The sequence below is a fragment of the Myotis myotis genome, unplaced genomic scaffold (assembly GCF_014108235.1).
Source record: "Myotis myotis isolate mMyoMyo1 unplaced genomic scaffold, mMyoMyo1.p scaffold_m19_p_6, whole genome shotgun sequence".
NCBI lineage: Eukaryota > Metazoa > Chordata > Mammalia > Chiroptera > Vespertilionidae > Myotis > Myotis myotis.
The window spans coordinates 62428613-62451400 of record NW_023416368.1 but is presented as its reverse complement, the minus strand read 5'-3'; the positions used below and the strand labels follow the sequence as shown (position 1 = coordinate 62451400).

The following is a 22788-nucleotide window of genomic DNA, read 5'->3' as shown; positions in this document are numbered from 1 at the left end:
GAGTTTCTATTATATATTCTGTTCCATCACATGTATTTAAAGGTTTATTAAAATCCACTAAAAATACAAATGTAATAAGGGTGGATTTATATTTATTTGTCCTTAAAGTGCAAGTGTAAATACTTGGATATGGTGCAATCACCATTCTATAGAATAGAGGCAAGGCAACTCCAAAGCCCTTTAATTCCCAAAGAGAAAAATTGTATTAATGAGAATGGGAGCAGGATTTAAGAAAGTTTAATTTATTTAAAGAAAATGGAAGAATAGAAGAAAAAATTGCTTAATAAGAACATGCAATACAATTGAATTCATAAGAACGTTTAAGATAATACAGGACACTTTAGATTTGATATAATGCTAGTGTGTGGTATGAGGGGAAAATTATTATTGGTTTTAGGAACACAATAGACTGGTTGAAGAGATAAGATTATAGTGTACATTTTAAGAAAATAATAAGGGATTATAGCAGACTAGACATGATATTAATTGAATGGAAAAGAAAATGTGTACCTTCCTGAAGGTATTATCACTTTTTCTAAAAGTAAAACAACACAAATTGCAATCATGAAAATTATACCACTCTCCCCCTAAATGATACTTCCTGTGCTTTGCCACATGAAACTTTAAATACTCTGTCTTTTTAAATCACTCACTGAGCACATTTCTTGAAACAACATAGTATTGAGATTATTTGTGTGTCAGGTGCTCATTCCCCTTCAGATATAATTTACGTCAAGTACTTTTGGGTACACTTTTACTTATGTTTTTTTATTATATTCATTTTTGACTGCAAATTATGTAAGGATTTATTTGGAGCATATTTAATGTGTGTCCTAATATATAAATAATTAAATCTCATGCTGCAGGGCATAAGTTGGTTGCAAGAGGGTTTTCAGGAGGTATTTTGCCTCAGCACAAAATTGTGTAATGACAAATTAAAAGAGAGAAAGGGGCTGGATTGAGAGTCTGCTGTCTATTACTCTATCCGTACTAAAGTACAGCACCAATCTCGAAAATTCTACCAAAGTGGATCATTCTAAAAATCATAGATTGATATTTTTCCTACAATAATTATAAAAGAATCATTTTCTCAAAGTTTTTTTTTTATTTTATTGTCTGATATATTTCATTTCATTATCTTGTCTCTAAATTATTACTTTTAAATTTTTTATCTTGTTGCAAGTATTACAGATACACCCCCCCCCCTTACCCCCCATTGATCCCCTCCACTCCACTCCTACACCTCCTCGGGCCTTCACTGCACTATTGTCTGTGTCCATGGATTACGCATATGTGCATGTGAGTTCTTTAGTTAATCTCTCCCGACCCCAACCCCCTTCCCTCTAAGATTTGTCAGCCTTTTTCTCGCTTCTATGTCTCTGAATCTATTTGTTCATCAGTTTATTTTGTTCATTAGATTCCACATAAGAAAAAAGAATATCTATATTTTTAAATTTAATTTGAACCAACTCCCCCATGCTTATAAATTTGCACATGTCCTATTTGTTTTTAAAATTGTTTTATGTGAACTTGGAAAACTTTGTGCAGTACATCAAATATGAATTTCTAAAGTACATCTTGTTCAACTGAAAGTTCTAAATAAATTGACCAAAAGGGCCTTAGGGTATTTAATTTGCCAATATTTGAAAACATTACTGTGACCTAAGAATAAATAAGCTTTGTTGTTTTAGATAAAATTATTCTGTGTAAATGATGTCCACTGGATTGATGTTTCCCAGACTGAAAGATAAGATTAGGTTGATTAAGCTGAAAAGTGCATGTTTTTATTCCTGCCCTTTCAATAATTTTCACTTTAGGAAGCATTCTCCTTTTTTTAAGGCAAATATTTAATCACCCCTCATCTAATGCCAACATCTCAAGGACTAGCAAATTTGGAGTTTACACAAAATAAGAGTTTCCCTGGTCAATGGCACCAAAATGCTTTTAACAAGCAAAGTTTCCCACAGAGCAGATCACAGCTGACACCATATAATGGATCACAGTGAAACTGGGAGTTCAAAGGGCCACTGGGGAAAGGCCCTGTGCTAATGAAGCAGATCAGAGGCAGTATCCAGTCAGAACAATTTAATTCTCATTTATTTCTGGCCTGCCATTTGGTTAGTCAAAGGCCAATTTGTAAAGTCATTCTCTGTCAGTGAACAGAACGCAAATAAATCAAACAATATCTGGGAAATGAAACACAGCCAATCTTTTGTCTTTGCCCTCCCAAAGGCAAAATACATACCTATAAGTAGGAAACAAACTCATGCTTTTCTCAGGGGAGGCAGGTGACTGCCAAAAGTATTCCATTTATTATTCAACTAGAGGCCCAGTACATGACATTAGTGCACTCAGGAGGTGTAGGGTTAGAGGAGGTTTGGGGGGGGGGTCCCCTCAGCTTGGCCTGTGCCCTTTTGCCCAGTTCCCGCCACCGCCACTATGCTTGCCAGCAGTCAATCCAGGTCTGGTTGAGTGGCGCTCCCCCTGTGGGAGCACACTGACCACCAGGGGGGCAGCTCCTGCGTTGAGCGTCTTCCCCCTGGTGGCCAGTGCGTGTCATAGCAACCAGTCATTCCGCTGTTTGGTAGATTTGCATATTATCCTTTTATTATATTATATTACACCATAGAGATAATATAATAACTTGGTAAACAATGAATTATTTTTAGTATGGAAGCTTGTTCACACATATTATTTTTAAAAAGTATGTAATATGAAAATACAACTAGGAATAAAATCACTTAAGCTTCTGTCTTTTCTCTCGCTATACCATACACATACATTTTCTTAGATAAACAGATTTACAAGAATATACAATTCAAAGATTTCTAAGCAGATTTCAATAACCAATAAGCAGCCCTCAGTCCTAATGACATGACATTTCAAACGAGTGACACATATACTCTGCAGAATTATTTTGAGCACAGAATATTTTGCAATGTATGGATTAATTTCAACATTTAAAAACTGAGGTATTTAACGCCTAAATAAACACCTGAATTATTTTAATACCATTGGTATTATCTTGTTTAAAAAAGTTAGATAGTTAAAAAGTTAAAAAGATGGCTCAGCTGTGTAGCCATCTGGTTCTGGTGTCTTTATCACTGTTGATCCCTAATCGCCTTTCCAATTTCTTTTATAATAGTTGGAGAATACGTGTTATCTGCTTTCATTTGAGTTGATATTGAAAATTTGCACTTTTTCCAGGATATTATCAATTTTGTCTAATTTTTTAAATTACTTCAATGGAATTGCACTAAGAATTGCTTATTATTCTTTGCATTTCTCCTGGTATTGCCTATGATTGTTCACACATTTTATTGGTCAGCCTTAAAAAAGGATTACACATTTCATTAGCAAGTTAAGGAAACAGCTTTTGAAAATGTTTACCTGTTATATTAATTTTTCTCTAGCATATTAATTTCTGCTTTGACTTTGTCAATTCCTTATTCCTGATTTTATTTGATGTATTCTTTGTCCAATTTTAGGATAAACAATTAAGTTTTTATCTTTTCAAATATATAATAAAGAAGGTATTTAATTATATATTTTTTTCTCTATGTAATCAAGTTTCTCACAATACTCATCAGGTCCAGTTTCTACATTTAAATCACTTATCTAGTTTTCAGAATCATTTGAATTTGCAATCACAAAACATCAACACATTAACTAGGGGAACTCACAGATTGCAGCATATTAAAAAAATTTTAAATCTATATCTTTTGATGCCACAGTCATATTAAATTTAACCCATACCAACTCAAGTCGAAGGCTTGTAGTATATAATTTTTCTTTTTTTTAAGACAAAGTGAAATGTATTTTCACCCACTCAACTTCATATGTCATCCAAACATACTCAGAAACTAGCTAATGAAGCAATGCTTTTGTCAGTACATACTACAATCTAAATCAGTATCAAATACAAAGTTAAATGGCAATTTTGGAGGCACCTCACAGTGAGATTTTTATAAGGTTGCTAAATGGGCACTATCACTGTTTTGTGAATCATTTATTTGGAAAAGAACTTATAACACAAATATCCATGTCAGAAGTAATATACTATTTCATCCCTTTTTACACTTTGAACAAAGTGGTGGACATGATCTTTTGCAATATTGAATTAATGTAGTTCTATTGGAAACATGCAGGGAACATGTGGCTACTAACATTTACTTGATGATTGTCTTGTATTTAATGGCTAAGCAAGTTTAATGAAAGTCTTTAAAATGTTGAGGTCATAAAAACCAATAAAGAGTCATTACCTGCCCAGCCAGTGCTTCAGCATCAACCCATGAACCAGGTTTGATTCCCTGTCAGGGCATATGTCCCAGTTACAGCTCAATCCCCAGTGGGGGAGTGGAGGGAGAACATATGGGAGGCAACCGATCAATAATACTATCTCATCATTGATGTTTATATATCTCTCTCCCTTCCTCTCTGAAATCAATAAAAATGTATTAAAAAAATAACAAAAAAAACCTTTGAAGCTCTGACAGATTGGAAAAAAATGTTTGTAATAAGTAGAGCTCAAGTGTTAATGACTTTAATATATGAATCAATACTATATATTAATATAAGTTAAAATACATACAGAGAAAAAGGAGCAAAATAATTCAAGCATCTGTCAAGTATTAAAAATAATATCGCTTAAAACATTATTTCAGCTTCACTATAAGGGAACTGGAGGAAGATAATTTTTGAAAAAAAAATTAAATATGCCTGGCTGGTGTGGCTGCCATAGTACTTGTGCTGTATGGAGTGGAGCACAAGAATTCCTGCCTTGTCATGGTGTCTTTGCTATTAAATAGTTCTGTCACTTGAATGATGGTTCATCCTACCTCTAAGTATTCAGTCTCCTGGAAACTAAAATACAGGGCTTTGGATTTGTTACCTTTGAAATATCCATTACCTGCTGTGTGATTTTGTTCTAAAAAATTGCATAATTTGCATCGCAAATTGTCATAGTTACATTAGGTAGAGGCCCCTGAAGCTAAGTTTAAAAAAAGTAAATGTAATCACTGTTTTTCAAAACATTACAGCATGTTAAGCAGGTGATCTCTGAAACTGAATGTGTTATTAGCCTCAGGGCATTGTCAATGTAGTTGCTAGATACAATATTTAATAATCTTTTCCCCAGTTCTCTTAATACTTAATAAATTCAATACATTCTTACTCAATCATTATCAAAATACAAGCTTTAGGTATTTAATTTCTCAAGCCACCAGGCTAAATCTAGAACTTATATAATATATTAAGAGAATGTACTCTCACAACTTTTCCTTTTTTTCACATTGTTTCTAGCTCACATTGCATTACTTTTATATTTCTTCTCTCCTTCCCCACTCTCCCTCTTCTTGCCTCCCTTTATTTTTGCTATTCTTTCTCAAATTTAAATATTGAAAATAGTATTTGTTTACTCATTTATGGCCTGGCCTTATTTATATTACACTGGCAACATTAACAATACATAGGGTATTTATAAAATTTTCAGTTCCAGCATAATGGATATGTAGCATGCTATTATTTTTTTAAAGCATTATGGCTCTGTGGGACTTTTAAAAATTGACACTGCCTAAAAAGTAATTCCCTTTTTGTTACTTTTTTAGTGCTGAATTTCTGGCAATCTTTGTGATTTAATTCAAATGTATTTTGCCTGGGGACTTTCTTTTCCCTCTTTTGCTTTCCTTTTGTCTTTCAAAATGTTTATCAAAATGAGAGCTATAGATTTCTATCTTTTTTCAGACTTCAAAACTTTATTTCTAGGCACTCAACAAATACTTCCATTTTGGAAAATAACAATTTTAGATTTTGAAAGATGAAGTATGTTCTATGGTTAAATGCAATAATGTCTATTTGAATATTTGGTTAAATCCAAGAGTATAAGTAATATCTTAGCATTATTTATTATCTTGTGAATTACCAAGGCAGGGCTATTTTTTATATATATATTTTAAAGTGGTAACTTGCTTGTTATAGGGAGCGGCTATAGGGTTAAGCCTCTGACTGACCTGTTGGCAAAGCCACAAACAAGTCCCAGCTTAGAGGGCACAGCCCTCTTAGCATAATTAACCTTGACCTTATGACACTCCCTAGATCTTATCTGGGAAGCCAATGGGCTGTGGGAGGTGCAGCAAGTGCTGCCAAAACAAGTGAAACTCACAAGAACATTGTAACCATGGTGACCACTACCTTGTTTACCTCTGGCTATAAAATAAAGGCTCAGCTTGCCTCTGGGTCTCTCTCTGTGGCCTCAGCCAGGCACAGGAAGATGCACCTAGACCCAGCTTATTCTCTATGTCTGTCTTTTCTAAATCCTTTGCTGCTCCTCCCCCCCCCCCCCCCCCCCCCCCCGCAGGCTCACAGAGCCCTTGGTTGTGCTGGCCTGGCACAGTTTGTGCTAGAATTTTCTTTTTTTTATTTTGTATCCACAAAGACTTAATTTTTCTGGTGCACCAAATCTGAGGAAATCTATGAAGAAATGCAACAGTGTGCATGTATAAAATACAGCAATTCAGAGCTTGGAACTCTGTAGAGTTCCTGTTCTTCACCATCATGACTGCCTTACCTTTAAATGAAAAGAAGTAATTCAAATTCTGCCCAAATGAAACACTGCAATGATATTTTCTTATATTGGCTTGTATAAGATTACTTAATTAATGGAAGTTAAGGTGAGCCTAAATCTCTTTGGCTATATACTGGTATATAACTTTACTTGCAATTGGGGGAAATCTAACAGATAACAGGCCTACTATTTCATCATGATTGTCATGAAGAAAGAAAAAAAAATCTTCGATGTTCTTTTGCTTTTCTTAGAATTCCATTAATAGAATAAAACCTTAGAAAAAATATTGGTAAAAGGTAAAGACTAAAGGGATTATAATGACTAAATATCCCCATTACAATCACATTCAAATCCACTGTTTCAGTGAACTCCATCCTCCCCTTTCCACACTTCTCCCCCTCCAAAAAAGGAAAGCATGGATTAATAAAAAACACAAAGAAGAGTTCAAGTTTATGCCTGAACAATTTTCAAAAGAAGTATGTTTTGTACACCTACAAGCTGAGCGTCTATAGAAAGCAGAATGGGTTGATTAAGTACTAGTAAAAGTCAGCATATACTATTTTTTATTTCCCCTTTTGAGGGTTATCACAAGAGATGAGTAGATCTTCACTTCACATTTTATAATATTGTTATGGAATGTGGAATTACCTAGTTTTATTCTAGAACAAGTGTGTCCTTGCATCTATTTGAATAATCATTCATATTCTCAATGTATCTATAATTACATCAACATTTTCTAAATTGTGGTCATCTTAAATAATTATATACCAAATGATGTTATTTAAAAAAAAAACAAATATAAATGGCAAAAATGAATAAAACAGGAATGTTTAACATTTAATAAGACAGCAGTATAATGATTACCAGAAGGAAAGGAGAGTGAGTGGACATAGGAGAGAATAAAGAAAGGATAAATGGTGATGGAGGAACTTGACTTGTGGTGGTGAACACACAATACAATGCACAGATGATACATTATAGAATTATACCCCTAAAACCTATATACTTTTATTAACCAATGTCACACCAATAAATTCAATAAAAAATAAAATACATAAAGAAATGAGTGAATGCACACAATATAATACTACTAAATAACAACAACAACAAAACAAACAAACAAAAAACAGTAAGATACTGGTTTAACTCTCAATACACAGAGTCTGTCAAATTCATAAGAAAACTGCCTGACTTAACAAGTTAGGAAAGAACAACATCTCCATCCTGCTTCTCCAAAAAAGAACCCAGAAAAAAACAAAACATAATCTGATTCTAGATTGTTGATTCCAGAGTACCTAATAACAGTCATCTTTAATAAGGCTGAAAACAAGAGAAAAGGAACTAATTTATTATTAATAAGTTAAGTACGTTGACACAAATGTCATATTCAGAAGGAAGTTTGAGTTTACTTGGGGGAAGATCACACCTAGAGAACTGGGTTGTATCCCAGGCATCATCTCAATTCACAGGGAAGGAGTAAAGTAGACTGCATTCAATGAAGTATGAAGGCAGAGCACTTGAAGCCAAGTCATATAAATAATGGTTAATAAAACTAGAGATTTTCAGCTTGAGGAGCAGAGCATTTTGGGGAATCTGATAGCCATGTTCAAATATTTCCAGAGTTTCTCTGTGGAAAGAATTTTAGCTATCTCTTATATAAAAGGCCCGTGGCCATGACGCCATAGTGCCATCAGGACCAAACCAGCAGAGGCTCTTGTGACGGGTGGGGCAGGGCACGAGCTATGAGCGGTGGAGGGCTACGAGCAGCAGAGGACTGAGCAGCGAGCTGCAAGCGGCGATGGATGAGGCAAGTGGAAGCAAGCTACTCATGCACGATTTTGTGCGCGCTGGGCCTCCAGTACTATATTCGGTCCACAGGGCAGAGTGAGCATCAGTAATTGAAAGCTTCAAGGACATAGATTTTAGTTCAAAATAGCATGTTTTCAAAGCTGCAATGAAGAGTTTTATCCACTTATGGTGGTTGCAAGTTATTCAGAGTAACTTACTCTAAATTGAAAGACTAACAGGCATATGTGAAAATATTTAATAAAAAAAGAATGATTATCCAGCAAACTAGATGATTTTTGATATATCAAAACACAAAACGTACTGCAACATCTAAAGAGAAGGAACAATTATTATTTAAATGCATGGATACTTATATTTTGAAATTTTGATTTAATTTGGTTGTAAAAGGGGAATTGTTTTTTCTTTTTATTTATTTCAGAGAGAGGGAGTGTGAGGTAGAGAGAGAGCTATAGAAACATCCATGAGAGAGAAATATCTATCGGCTGTCTCCTGCATGCCCTGTACTGGGAATCAAGCCCGCAACCCTAGCATGTGCCCTGACTTGGAATCGAACTGGCAACCTCAGGGTGCATGGGAGAGAGCTCAACCAACTGAGCTACACCAGCCAGATAAGAATTACTTTTTATGTTAAAATCTTTAAGTGAGGAAGACTGAAATATTTTGATGCATGCTTTTCCTTTAAGGTAACAGTTCCTAAATGTTAACAGGAGTCAGAAGTATCAAATAGGTCAATTAGTCCTAGCCGGATTGGCTCAGTGGATAGAGCATCAGCCTGTGGACTGAAGGGTCTCAGGTTCAATTCTGGTCAAGGGCACATGCCTAGGTTGCAGGCTCCATCCCCTGTAGGGGCGTGGAGGAGGCAGCGGATCAATGAGTCTCATCATTGATGTTTCTATCTCTCCTCTTTCTCTCTGAAATCAATAAAAGATATATTTTTTTAAAAAAGGCCAATTAGTTGATTTGGGTGGGACCCGAGAATTCACATTTCTAAAAAATTCCCATAGGATGTTGATGGGGTTAATTCTCCAATCACACTTTCTGAACCGTAGCCTTAAGGAAATGGGTTTGTAGTATTACTGCTAACTTTCAAGCCCACTAAGCTTCTAACCAGACAACAGTGCAATGTGAGCCTCAAATTATTGTTCACAACAACCAGCCTTTCCAGAGTATGAGGAACTAAAATAAAGTCTGATAAAAAAAATGCTCTACAAAATGATGTTTTATAAAAAATTATCAAAATATTTTATTAACCTTTAAGGTATATGAAATTACCAACATTTGATTGTCTTCTTCTTAAGCCCCTTTCATTAACTTCTCAAGCCTAGGATAATATTCAAAGGTTTTACTATTATTCACAGTACTTTCTCATTACCTCCATGCTTCTCATCTTTAAACTGAGTCACTGCCTCTGCCCATTTTCCTACATGTTAAAAACATTTAATCTTTGAAAATTAAACTCATTTTAATACAGTTATCTTTTCTCCTGCATAGAACACATTTCCCCCTTCTTTTTACCAAGTAATGCCAACATTTTTCTTCTGAATGTCCACTAAGTGGTTTCTTCACTTACCCCACTGCCAAAACCAGGTTCAATGACCATTCTATGCATTTCCATTGCACCCTGCAGTTGCTTCAATTTTTGCTTGACAAATTACCTATCTCTTTGAATGTATAAGGCCTATCTATCTGCGGTTGAAATCTCTGCACTAATACATACTTAAATAAAGATACATTAATATTGGGAGATTTTAAAGGCAAATTAATATTGGAGATTTAATTGGGAGATAGGCATCCTGCTTAATAATCTTAAAATACTATCAGTAATGGTTAAAAGCAAATACATTTTCTTAATTATGAACAGGACCAATCTGTCCTGAACAAAGGTGTTGCCTCCTTCTGGGATTTCTTTCACCATAAGTTGTCATTAAAAGTTTATATGCATCTTTCCCCAGCCAACCTGCAATTTAAAGGGATAATTCATATATTCCCTCTAGAAATTCTGTTCTTATTTGTTTGGAGTTCATTCTCCCAGACCCTGTCTATGGCTTCACAGATTTTAAATTTAATTTTCCTCTGCTAATATCATGGGCATATTACAGTCAACCACCCATCCTATGCATCACACATTTACATTATATCTGCTTACTGTTGCTGCATTATTATTTTCTTTGACCTTTCAACATTTGCAATCAAATAGTTACTAAAGTGAGTTTCCCATTATATGGAACCATTTTTTTATTAGTTATTAGAGGCCTGATGCATGAAATTCATGCACTGGAGGAGGGGTGTCCCTCAGCCCAGCCTTCACCCTCTCCAATCTGAGACCCCTCAGGGGATGTCTGACTGCTGGATGTCTGACTAAACTGGCAGTCGGACATCCCTCTCACAATCCAGGACTGCTGTCTCCCAACTGCTCACCTGCCTGCCTGGCTGATTCCCCCTAACCATTTCTGCCTGCCAGCCTGATCACCCGCTAACCACTCCCCTGCCAACCTGATCGATACCTAACCACTCCCCTGCTGGCCTGATTGCCCCCAACTACCCTTCCCTGCCGGTCCAATCACCCCAACTGCCCTCCACTGCTGGCCTGATCACCCCCAACTGCCCTCCCCTGCCAGCCTGGTCACCCCTAACTTCCCTCCCCTGCAGGCCTGGTTGCCCCCAGCTGCCCTCCCCTGCCAGCTATCTTGTGGCTGTGGGTGCTGCCATCTTTGAGGGTATGGCAGTCAATTAGCATATTTCCTCTTTATTGGCTGTGGGTGCCGCCATCTTTGAGGGTGGGGCAGTCAATTAGCATATTCCCTCCTTATTGGCTGTGGGTGCTACCATTTTTGAGGGTGGGACAGTAAATTAGCATATTCCTTCCTTATTGGCTGTGGGCGCCACCATCTTTGTGACTTCACGAGGGTAATTAGCATATTCCCTCTTTATTAGATAGGATATTCAAATTATATATATTTCATGGAAAAATATATATACTTTATACATATATGCATACCTTATACTTATGTAACTTTAGATATATGTATATCTTATAAATATGTCTATTTTATTCAAATATATGTATATTTTATGCATACACTGTAAAATTTTAAAGTATTAAAAATTTTATACATATTTGATAATTCTACATTATCTCTTCATATAATCTTGTTACATATAATTTCTAAGTTAAACATATACTTGTGCTTTTTAAACTGAACTTTAGCTCATACAGGAACCAAAAGCTCTAATTTAATTTTTTAAGGAAATGGACCAGACATCTGCAATTTTATATGCTCCCAGATGATTCTGAAAATCTGTCAAGATTTAATTTTCTTAATTCTCACCCAAGGACATATGGAGAAAGAGAGAGAGAGGGGGAGAGAGAGAGAAACATTGATTGGCTGCCTTCCATTCATGCCCCAGACTGGGGGCTCAAACCTGAAATTCAGGTATGTGCCCAGACCAGGAATTGAACCGGCAACCTTTAGATGCACAGGATGATGTTCAACCAATTGAGCCGCTCTGGCCTAGCAATCTGTCAAGATTTATAACCACTGTTTTAGAGGCCCTTAGAGTCAGTATACAGCTATAATTCTTGAAGTATTCTTAAATCTTTAAAAAGAAACAAATCTGACAAATACAACATATTTTTTCTGCAGGTTTATGCAATGTTTCACCATGAAGACACTAAATATGAGTTCTGTGTTGAAAGTCAGTAGTAGTTGTTATCCTTTGTGGCAGGTAAGAGGTAAAATTCCCAATAGATGATCATTTTCTTTGCTAGAAATCATTTTTCCTGGTTTATATTACTAATAACAGCAATAAAACAGTGATGGAAGTAAGTAATTTTGAAATTATTGTTATGGACTGAATGTTTGTGTCCCTCAATATTCATATGTTGATAACTAATCTCTGCTAATAACATGTAGATAGTCTAGTCATTTGGAAGTGCAGTGTTCGGTGGGTAATGAGGTCATGAGAATGGAGTCCCATAAATGGGTTCAGTGCCCTTATAAGAAAAAAACTGAGAGAGCTACTGTCCTCTTTGTCCCTTGAACATGTGGTGAAATAACAGGAATACTGCCATCTACAGACCAGTGAGAGTGCTCTCATCAGACATCAGATCTGCTGGCACCTTGATGTTTGAATTCCCAGCCTTCAAAGTGTGATAAATAAATGGTTATGACTTAAATCAACCTATCTATGGCATCTATTATAGTAGCCCATACTGATTAATACTATTATTTTCCTACAGTTTGAAAAGGAAAAAAGAAGCTACATTAGCTTCATTTAGAAACTTGGTGACACTAGCAGTTGGCACATAATTCAAAAAATAGGTAAGCCTATGTCTTCCAGAAGCATAGGGGTCTATACCTTGTAGCTCAGGTAATTTTAGTAAACATCTAGGTTTAGCAAGTCCCTACAATCTACTTATATAAAAACCATGGGTAGTGTTCATCATGGCCTGAACCCCTGCGCTGGGACCAAGCGGAAGGAAGTCAGTCCTGTAGGGGTTGTCTTGGCAATGGCTGCAACCTCTCCCGAGCTGTATTCTGGAGCTGTTTCTGGCAAGGGCAGGGTTTGAGGCAGGAACCCGCCCTCGGAGCGTGGACCCACTGAATCCTGGGTCGTTTTGCCAAGGGCTGCGCCCTCCCCAGCTGTTTCCCGTGTGGCCTGAGAGAAGAACCCACCCTCAGAGCACCAGGAGCACCCAGCAAGCAGTCAATCCTGGGTTGCTGAGGTGGAGGCCACGGCGTGGTAGAATTCTGGGTCTGACCAAACTGGGGGCATGGCCGACCTTCAAGCCAGACCCTGACAGTAGAAAGGAGGGAGCCCCATTCCTCACAGAATCTGCTGTTGGATAACTTGCTGTCAGTGGCCTGCCAGCCAGGGATCCCATTCTCCTGCACCCCTCCCTGACAGGAGGGAGCCCCTTTCCTCACAGAATTGACAGGTGGCCAGTTTGCTGTCAGGGGCCTGCCAGCTAGCAATCCTATTTACCTGCACCCTGGCCCCTGACAGCAGGGAGGAGAGAATATGTTTGATGATTCAGTGATTCCACAGATGATGCTGAAAAAGAAAATTTTCCCATAGAATTTCTTAATAGTATTACTCCTTCGGGAATGCCGTGTCATAAATTAAAATTGAAAGTGGGTGCAATCATCATGCTATTGAGAAATATCAATAGTAAATGGGGTCTTTGTAATGGTACCAGATTTATTATCGAAAGATTACGACCTAACATTATCGAAGCTGAAGTATTAACAGGATCTGCAGAGGGAGAAACTGTTCTGATTTCAAAAATTAGTTTGTCCCCATCTGACACTGGCCTCCCATTTAATTTGATTTGACGACGGTTTCCTGTGATGCCAGCATTTGTGATGACTATTGATAAATCACAAGGACAAACTCTAGACAAAGTAGGCATATTCCTACCTGAACCCGTTTTTGCACATGGTCAGTTATATATTGCTTTCTCTTGAGTTTGAAGAGCATGTGATGTTACAGTTAAAGTTCTAAGTACTTCATCACAAGGAAAATTAGTCAAGCACTCTGAAAGTGTTTTCACTCTTAATGTGGTATACAGGGAGACATTAGAATAAGTTTAATCACTTTATTAGTCATTGTTTGCATCACTGTTGTTTTTATATCATGTTTTTGTTGTTTTTATATCATGCCTATGTTGTTGTTATATACTTTTGTTACTGTTTATTTATTAATAAATTTATATATTATTTTCATATACATTTTACTAATTTTCTTTCATCTCTCACACTTCTATTATAGAGAAAGGGCAAACAGATATTAAAATATCTCTGCTAATTAATTCCCTTTTTTAAAAAAATATATTTTATTGATTCTTTACAGAGAGGAAGGGAGAGGGATACAGAGTTAGAAACATCGATGAGAGAGAAACATCGATCAGCTGCCTCCTGCACACTCCCCACTGGGGATGTGCCCACAACCAAGGTACATTCCCTTGACCGGAATCGAACCTGGGACCCTTGAGTCCACAGGCCGATGCTCTATCCACTGAGCCAAACCAGTTAGGACAATTAATTCCCTTTTAATGTGCACAAATTTCGTGCACCCGGCTACTAGTTAATAATAATAACATTATAAGAAAAATAAGATATTCACAAGTTGAATATTAAGTAGCACTCAACACTGGAAGGCACTAGAAGTGCAGGTGGGAAAACATGGCAGTAACATAAGACTTTGGTGTTCCAGTTAATACAAATGAAAACCACCAACCCTGTCAGTGTGCCTCAGTGGCTGAGCACCCAGCCATGAACCAGGAGGCCATGGTTTGATTTCCTGTCAGGGCACATGCCTGAGTTATGGCTTGATCCCCCGTAGGGGGCATGCAGGAGACAGCTAACTAATGATTCTCATCATTGATATTTCTACCTCTCTCCCTCCCTCTTCTTCTCTCTGAAATCAATAAAAGCATATTTTAAAAAAATAAAACCACTGAAGTATGGCAGTGCTCTTTATATATCTATCTATCTATCTATCTATTTATTTATTTATTTATTTATTTATTTTGTTTGTTTGTTTGTTGATTTTGTCATTGCTTTATTATGTTCAGCTAATTCTTCACTTTTGGAAAATTTGGACTAGACTAAAACTACTCAGTCATTCAAAATGCCAGTTCAAACATCCCAAACTTCTCTTAGATAAAGTATCATGCTTTCCAGTGGCAGGCCATCTTTCAGAGAAATGTTTTCTATAGTAAAATCTTGTTTTGCTAATTATCAGCAAACATTACATAAAGAAAATGTTGAATTTAATCCTAGTAGGGTCTAAGGATAGAAGCTGATTCAATGTCCTATCTTAAAGACTACAATTATGCAATACCATATCTAAGAGACTTTTATATTAAACTAGAGGCCCGATGCACGAAGTTCATGCAAGGGGCTCGGCCCTCATAGCCCCAGCTTCGTCCGAAGGCCATCCAGAAGGACATCCAGAAGGTCGTTTGGTCTGTCCAGTCTAATTAGCATGTTATGCTTTTATTATTATAGATTATTATAAATAATTAATTAGGACCTTTATTGTTTATAATAGGCACAAAGTCTATGTGAAGTTTAAGTTGATAGTCACTGTTTCCTTACATGTTAAAAGAGGAATATGTCTCCAGAAAATCTTAAACTATAAAGTTATGGGATTTGTTTATCATTAGAGTAAATTCATAATGGAAGAATGACTTTTTCTGAGTCAGATATTGCATATTAATTTCCATTGTATTATACTTTCACAAAGGGACCTAGTAAGAAATTTTGGAGCCTCAACTGTAGTGTTTTTTCATTGAAAAATAAATATTCAGTCATTTAATCATACTGTAATTATTCTACTCAACATTTGTCAGCAGCAGCAATAATATATCATCTGCTCACATCTCATTTCTTTCCATCAATGTAGACAAAAGGAAGATCTGGAATTAAAATAATTCCTAAAAGCAACTCTGAAATATTTTATAAAAACAGATATGCTGGCACACACACTTTGAAATTACACATTAAAGTTAAATATATGGCAGCCCTATGACCTCACAATTATACTCCAAGAGAAATGAATGTACATGTCTAATAAAAGGCATGCACAAGAAAGTCACAATAACCCCCAAATGAAAACAATTCAAATATCTATCAATAGTGGAATGCATAACCAATTGTTATTTTTGTGTAATAAGATATTGCAGAGTAATAAAAACAACACATTTCTGCCACCTTCAACTTTAACATTGTTAGCTTCAAGAGAATCCCAAGTCCTCTGGTGTGTGCAGCAGAAATAATTCTAAAAGCCACTAGAGCAGAGTTTCCCGAATTGTGCTTCCCAGAACATCAGAAGGTATTCAAAAATTTCAATAGTCCATTTAGTTGGGAAATTCTAGGTTAAGCAAAGTTTAGAATATTTCTCAGGCTTTAATATACTTTTGTGCATTGTGGATTTCCACAGAAGCATAATAGGCAGTTTTCTCCAAATGACTTGGTCATTAGAATCCATTTTCAGCAGAACATTTCAGAGAAATAATGTTCTCAGGGGCAATGAATATAGACTTCTCTGTGGTGAATAAGAGACTTTATTATAACCTTCAAAAGGACAAAAATTATAAGATTTTGAGGAACAGTTACCAAAGAGAGGAACATTGAACACAACAATAGGTTCTGAAGTATAGCATAAAAAAATTATTTATGTTTTAAAGGAGGTGCATTTTATTATACAGTAAAGGACTTAAATAATGGCTGGGATTTCACAGTGAGAATTTCAAAGGTATTGTGTTTCGGGGAAAACATATTGCTATTTGGAATATTAAGTATTGATGAAAAGTTTCTATATAGGAGTTGTAAATCCAGTAGACTTGGTAGAAATATACTTGTGATGGAAATATTTCTACATATAATACCTATCTATCCTACATATATATTAGTCCTATGATAGAGTGCTTTAAACAAATATATCAGAAAAGATATTAATGTGCTAGGTCCCCATCTACTCTTTATTAGGAAACAGAATTTTATTCCAAAATCTATTATTACTTGATTTTGAAACTTGGGCACATAACAATTAGGACCTACATTTTTATTAGCAAAATGAAGGTATTAGACATATAGACAGATAAGGTACATTTTAACTTTCACTAATGCTTTTGTAACAAATGTATAACTAAATACAATTATACTTCTAAAATATTTAATTCCTCTCCTAGAGAGGGGTGTTATTTATCCTTGATGCTTAAAATATATATTTAGTTTTAGCTACTTTTTATCCTTTCGGGATAAATTTGATTTTTGAAACTAGCTAAACCATTTGAAATCATAATTATCAAAATTACTAGGTAATTGAGACCACTCAGTCCCATAATTTAATTTTTACTAAGCAGCAGAAATATTTTATTCAAACAACACATTTTATGAATCAAAATATATCAAAAATAAATCAGAGATGCTCTAGGTGAAGTGGGAGTCAAAATGCTTTTTGCTTAACTTTCTGCTTGCCTTCCATTTTCTTATATTATTATTTTTTGTTGTCATTGTTATACCCATGTACTAGTAACCTTAAAGCTAAGAATAAAATAGAATAGAAACTAGTAATCTGGTGCAGTAACTCACAGATGCCTGCATACTAGTACTCTGTTAGGATCTTCAATATTTGATTAATGTATGTTCCCCATTTGTAGGAAAGAAATAGTTCTGTGAACAAGCAAGGTAGCCTTAAATTCTTTTCAATATAATATTGTTTAAATATAACAAGCTTAGTAAGAGTTGTAAAATTTATTCACATATATCTCTTAAGTATCTATAAATCCAAAATAAAATCTATATATATAAAAGGATAATATGCAAAGTGTTCTCATGGGAGTTCTACCAGGAGATTGGGAGTTCTATCGATCGCTATGATGTGTGCTTACCACCAGGGGGCAGCGCAGAATGAAGGAAGGCCCCAGGTGGTAACTGGAAGCCAGGGAAAGGAGGCCCCAGCTGGCAGCAGGTAGGCCCTGATCAGGACTGATTGCTGGCCAGACCTAGGGACCCTACCCATGCACAAATTTCATGCAGCAGGCCTCTAGTACAAATATAAAAAACTAACACAATTTAATTAAAATGGAATTGGTACAGAAAATAGTATTTTGTTGAAACTATATTAACACTTGCCACATACCTACCTTACCAATAGAAATGTAGAACTTAGTAGAATGAATCTCTTTTATTTTCTTACTTTTCAAAAATGAAATAGTACTTTATTTTAAAGACTTATTAAAACTCTAATACAATGCAGTAATACAAGATAATTTATTTCACTACAATAGTTGTATGTTCTTTCGCTCTTTCCTTTCCTAACTGAAGTCTTAATTCCTTCTTTTCAATGTTATTTCTACCATTTCTGGTTTGCATATCATTAATCCTCTCAGAGAAGTGAGTTATAGAGATGATATACTAGGAAAATACTGTTTTAGACCTTAAATTGGGTGTACTGATTAACTTTAGCAGCTCAAACTAATTGCTATAGATGAATGCCTATTTTTAACAATGAAACATCAGTAAAATAAATATGATGTTTTAGAATAAAATATATTAATTCTAAATATATACATGATAGAAATATGTAATATATAAATATACATACATAAATCTTCAGATATATTATAATAAAATATAGCATTATTTTAGTCATATCTAATTTGTATTAGAAGCTATACCTTTTAATTACTATTTAAGCATTCAAACTTTTGCCCAAATGTGGACTTCTTTTATTGTCTTCATGATGTTTTTTACAAAATCTCATCAAAGAGGCTAACAGTAGCTCTATCTTGTTTGAAATTTTACAATGACATAAATATTTTCATAAATAATTATATTTCTGTGAAGCACCTATGAAAAATAACGCACTTAAACAACTGAATAAAAAATTACAATAGTACTTTCTTTGGCAGCACATATACTAAAATTGGAATGATACAGAGATTAGCATGACCCCTGCACAAGGATGACACACAAATTCCTGAAGCATTCCATCTTTTAAAAATATATCACAAATAATGGGCAAAATATTTGAACAGATAAATCACAAAACAAAATTTGTGAATGACCAGTATACAATGATCATCAAGGAAATTCAAATAAACACTATACTGGATACCAATCTTCAGAATGGCTAAAATTAAAAACATAAGAGAACAGAAAATATTACAAAAATGGGAAATAACTGAATATTTCATGCATTACTGCTGGGAAGATAAAAATTATATACCTAATTCAGAAAAAAGTTCTGGTAATTTCTTATTTAAGAATACTGCTGCTAGTTATTGACCCATAGGAAATGAGAATATATACCCCTCCCTCCAAAAAAAGTCTTAAACAAGTATGCAAGTATGTTCATAGCAGCTTTATTTATGAAAGTTTCAACAGGTTTCTATCAATAGAAATATGGATTAAAAACAAAGCTAAATAATGTGGTATATTCATATGGAGGCATACTAGTCACTAATAATAGGGAATAAACTATTGAGAGACACAATAACAAAATGAACTAACAAGCAAAATAGGCACAGACTCAGAGAGAGCAGGCTGACAGCTGTTGGGGCTGGGCATTGGAAGGCTGGGTGGGGGTGGGGTGGCGAGATTGAGCAAAAAGAAAAAAGAGAGAGAAAAATGCTCATGGACATGGACAACAGTATGTGATTGGTGGGAAGAGCAGGGTGAGGAGAAGTGGAGTAGGGTATAGAGCGAATAAGTGGTGATGGAAAGAGATGTGACTTGGGGTGGTGAACACACAATACAGAAAAATAAAATATGAGATAGGTAATTCCCCTCAAAAGTTTCCTAAACCTTCCCACAACTAAGAAAAATGTTTATAACACTTCAAAATATGTATTTTTAATATGTACGCTGTTATATTTTGTGTTTATTTGTTTTAGTATTGTTTATTTGTAGTATTGTCAGAACTCTTGCTTTTCTGAGGTCTTTATGGAAGATTTATAGAAACTTAACTGATAAAATATGCTGAGAAACTATGTAAATTGGGCTAGAAAATAGAACTATATTCTTTTGAAATTTTATATTATTTGGCTCTTCCAATGACTGACCTTAATTTAACTTATAAATCTTTTTAAAATTTCAAATAACTGAGGTCATTAAGAAATTTATCAAAATAAAGAAAAATTTTAAATGATTGAAAGATCTCATAGACATCAAAAATGATAAAGAAATACCATAAACAACTCTATGCCTACACATTCAATAATTTAGATGATATATACTAATTCCTTGAAATACACAATCTACCAATACATGAAAAGAAATAGACAATATGAAGAGATCTATGTATGTTAATGAAATGTTATCAATAATTAAAACAAAAAGTCCCACGCCCACCCAGGTGGGTTCACTGGTAAATTCTACCAAACATTTGAGGAAGAAATTATACCAGTTCTTTATAATCTATTCTAGAAGATAGAAGCAGGAAAAAATACTTCCTAAATCATCCTATGAGGCCATCATTACCCTACTATCAAAACCAAAGACATTACAAGAAAACTAAATACCAATATCTCATGTGAATATAGTTGCAAAAATCCTCAATAAAATATTAGCAAATGGAATTTTAAAATGTATAAAAAGAATTATGCACCATGAACAAGTGGGATTTATAACACCTATGCAAACTGATCCAACATTAAAAAATGTAATAAATGTAATCCATCACATCTGTAGGCTAAAAAAGAAAAATCACATGATCATATCAACAGATGCAGAAAAAGCACTTGACAAAATTCAACACCTATTCATGACAAAAACTCTCTCCAAACTGGGGATAAAGAACTTTCTCACCTTAATAAAGAACATCTAAAACAAACAAAACAAAAACACCTACAGCTAATGTTACACTTAAGGGTAAAGAACTAGAAGCCTTAGTGCAAATATCAGAAACAAGGCAAAGGTATCTTCTCTGACCACTTCTGTTCAACACCATATCAGAAGAATTAAGTAATGCAATAATGCAAGAAAATAAAATAAAATATATGCAAATTGGAAAGAAAGAAAACTGTCTTTGCTTGCAGATGACAACTATGTCAGAAATTTGAGAGATTTGACATATCTCCTAGAACCAATACGTGATTTACAGCAAGTCTGCAAGAGAGCTGAAAATGTATGTCCACATAGAAATGTGCACACAGATTAATATACAGAAATAAGTAAAATGTCCTTTATACTAGCAATGAGCAAGTTGAATTTGAAATTGTAAACACAATGCCATTTTCATAACCTCCCCAAAATAAAATCTGTAAGTATAAATCTGACAAAATATGCAGAAGATGTATATGAGGAAAACTATGTACTCTATAAAAACAGTCTATTAAAACATCCAGAAAGAGAAAAGAGACCCCTGCCTCAAGAGAAAACAAACCACATTGCCAGCATTTCTGATAGCATAGGTAAGCAAACTTCTAACAGCATATTTAATAAAGCATTTCTGTTGGATGTTTCCACTCATTGATAGTATAGTGATTGACAGCCCACACAGCTGATAAACTTGCAATCACCTTCAGACAACCTGGCGGTTACTTCAACGTTTTAACTAAGCATGTGTTTCTAGTGCCTAGTCCAGCAAATATACTTAGTCACCCCCAATTATGTTCCTGTCGTCTAGGGCCTATAAAGCAAACTTTGCACTGGCTCTCCCTGAAGCATTGTCCCCTGGTTGCACATTTAAATAAGGTCTTCAAAAGTGTTTTCAATCAATTCATTTGAGATGTTTGCTTCACTAATAATCACAGGCAAATCAATATGTGCATTTAAGGACTCAATTTGAATTATTTTGCTCAGTACCTTGTGTGTAGTAGGTACTTAATAAATATTTGTTGAAATAATGTCTGAACATACCCTTTTGTTGATAAAAACTGAACTTAAAGAAAAGCCTTAATTTAGGGGGCAGTGTGTTAAAGAAAAAGAGAACTGTTCTGGAAGACAGGAAATCAAATCTTAGCTGAGCAACACCTAGCAGTGTGACCTTTACCAAAGAACTTTGCCTTGTTTTTGTTTTGTTTTATTTTGTTTCCCTAGGTTCTCAGTTTCCTAACTATATATATATATATATATATATATATATATATATATATAGAGAGAGAGAGAGAGAGAGAGAGAGAGAGAGAGAAAGAGAGAGAGAATTTTCTATTGTCGTGTGGCTCCAAAAACACTAACTCTCAGTTTACATAGAGGGGAACTGATGCCAGCAATCAGCAGTGAGTTATATTAGTTAAAAACAATACCTATCTTTTCAGTTGTAGTTTATATACTATAAAGTTTTTATCTCTTAACCATGCTAAATGTCAAGCTCATAAATCAGGATATTTCTTTCATCTATAATACAGAGCTTTGCTAATTGAATTCACAATAGAATTTTAATAATAAAAGATATACATGACAACTTATAATTAATTTATACACTGGAGTAGTGAATGCAAATGCTAGCTTGCCAATGCATTAATATTAATGATTAGGTAAATGTATTTTTACTTAATTCATCTGTTCAAAACAACCACACTTTTATATTTTGATTATGCCTTAGCTTAACACACTTAATTAATGTAGATTTGGGTGAATTAATAGTTTGTTTTTCTTTTGCAAACTGATATGATCCAGCACTATCCTTCCCAGAGACATGGTGAGAAAATATAAGTATACTTAAACACAAGAAGGCTTTCTTTGGAAGTCAATCAAAAGAAAATGAACAGTAAAAAAAAAAAATATTTGTCTAAGTCTTAATATTCTGGTGCTTCTGCATTAGTAAAAGCATCAGGGACTCTTCAGGGAAACAAATCAAACTATATATTTTTTCAACTATCAAGGTCATTTTTGTTTTTAATTACTGAGTTGGGTATGAGGAGGCTCTGTGACTCGGGTCACCTAAAAATCCATATTCCAGTG

At 34.8% G+C, this 22788-nt stretch overlaps 1 protein-coding gene and 1 non-coding gene across 2 annotated transcripts in view; one reads left to right on the top strand and one right to left on the bottom strand.

Moving 5' to 3' along the window:
* FSTL5 (follistatin like 5) overlaps positions 1–22788 on the bottom strand; it is a 602839-nt gene that overhangs the window by 522344 nt on the left and 57707 nt on the right. The window lies entirely within an intron of this gene.
* Positions 18779–18882, top strand: LOC118659391. The gene has a single exon (XR_004968526.1). It is a non-coding gene; the product is annotated as a U6 spliceosomal RNA (small nuclear RNA).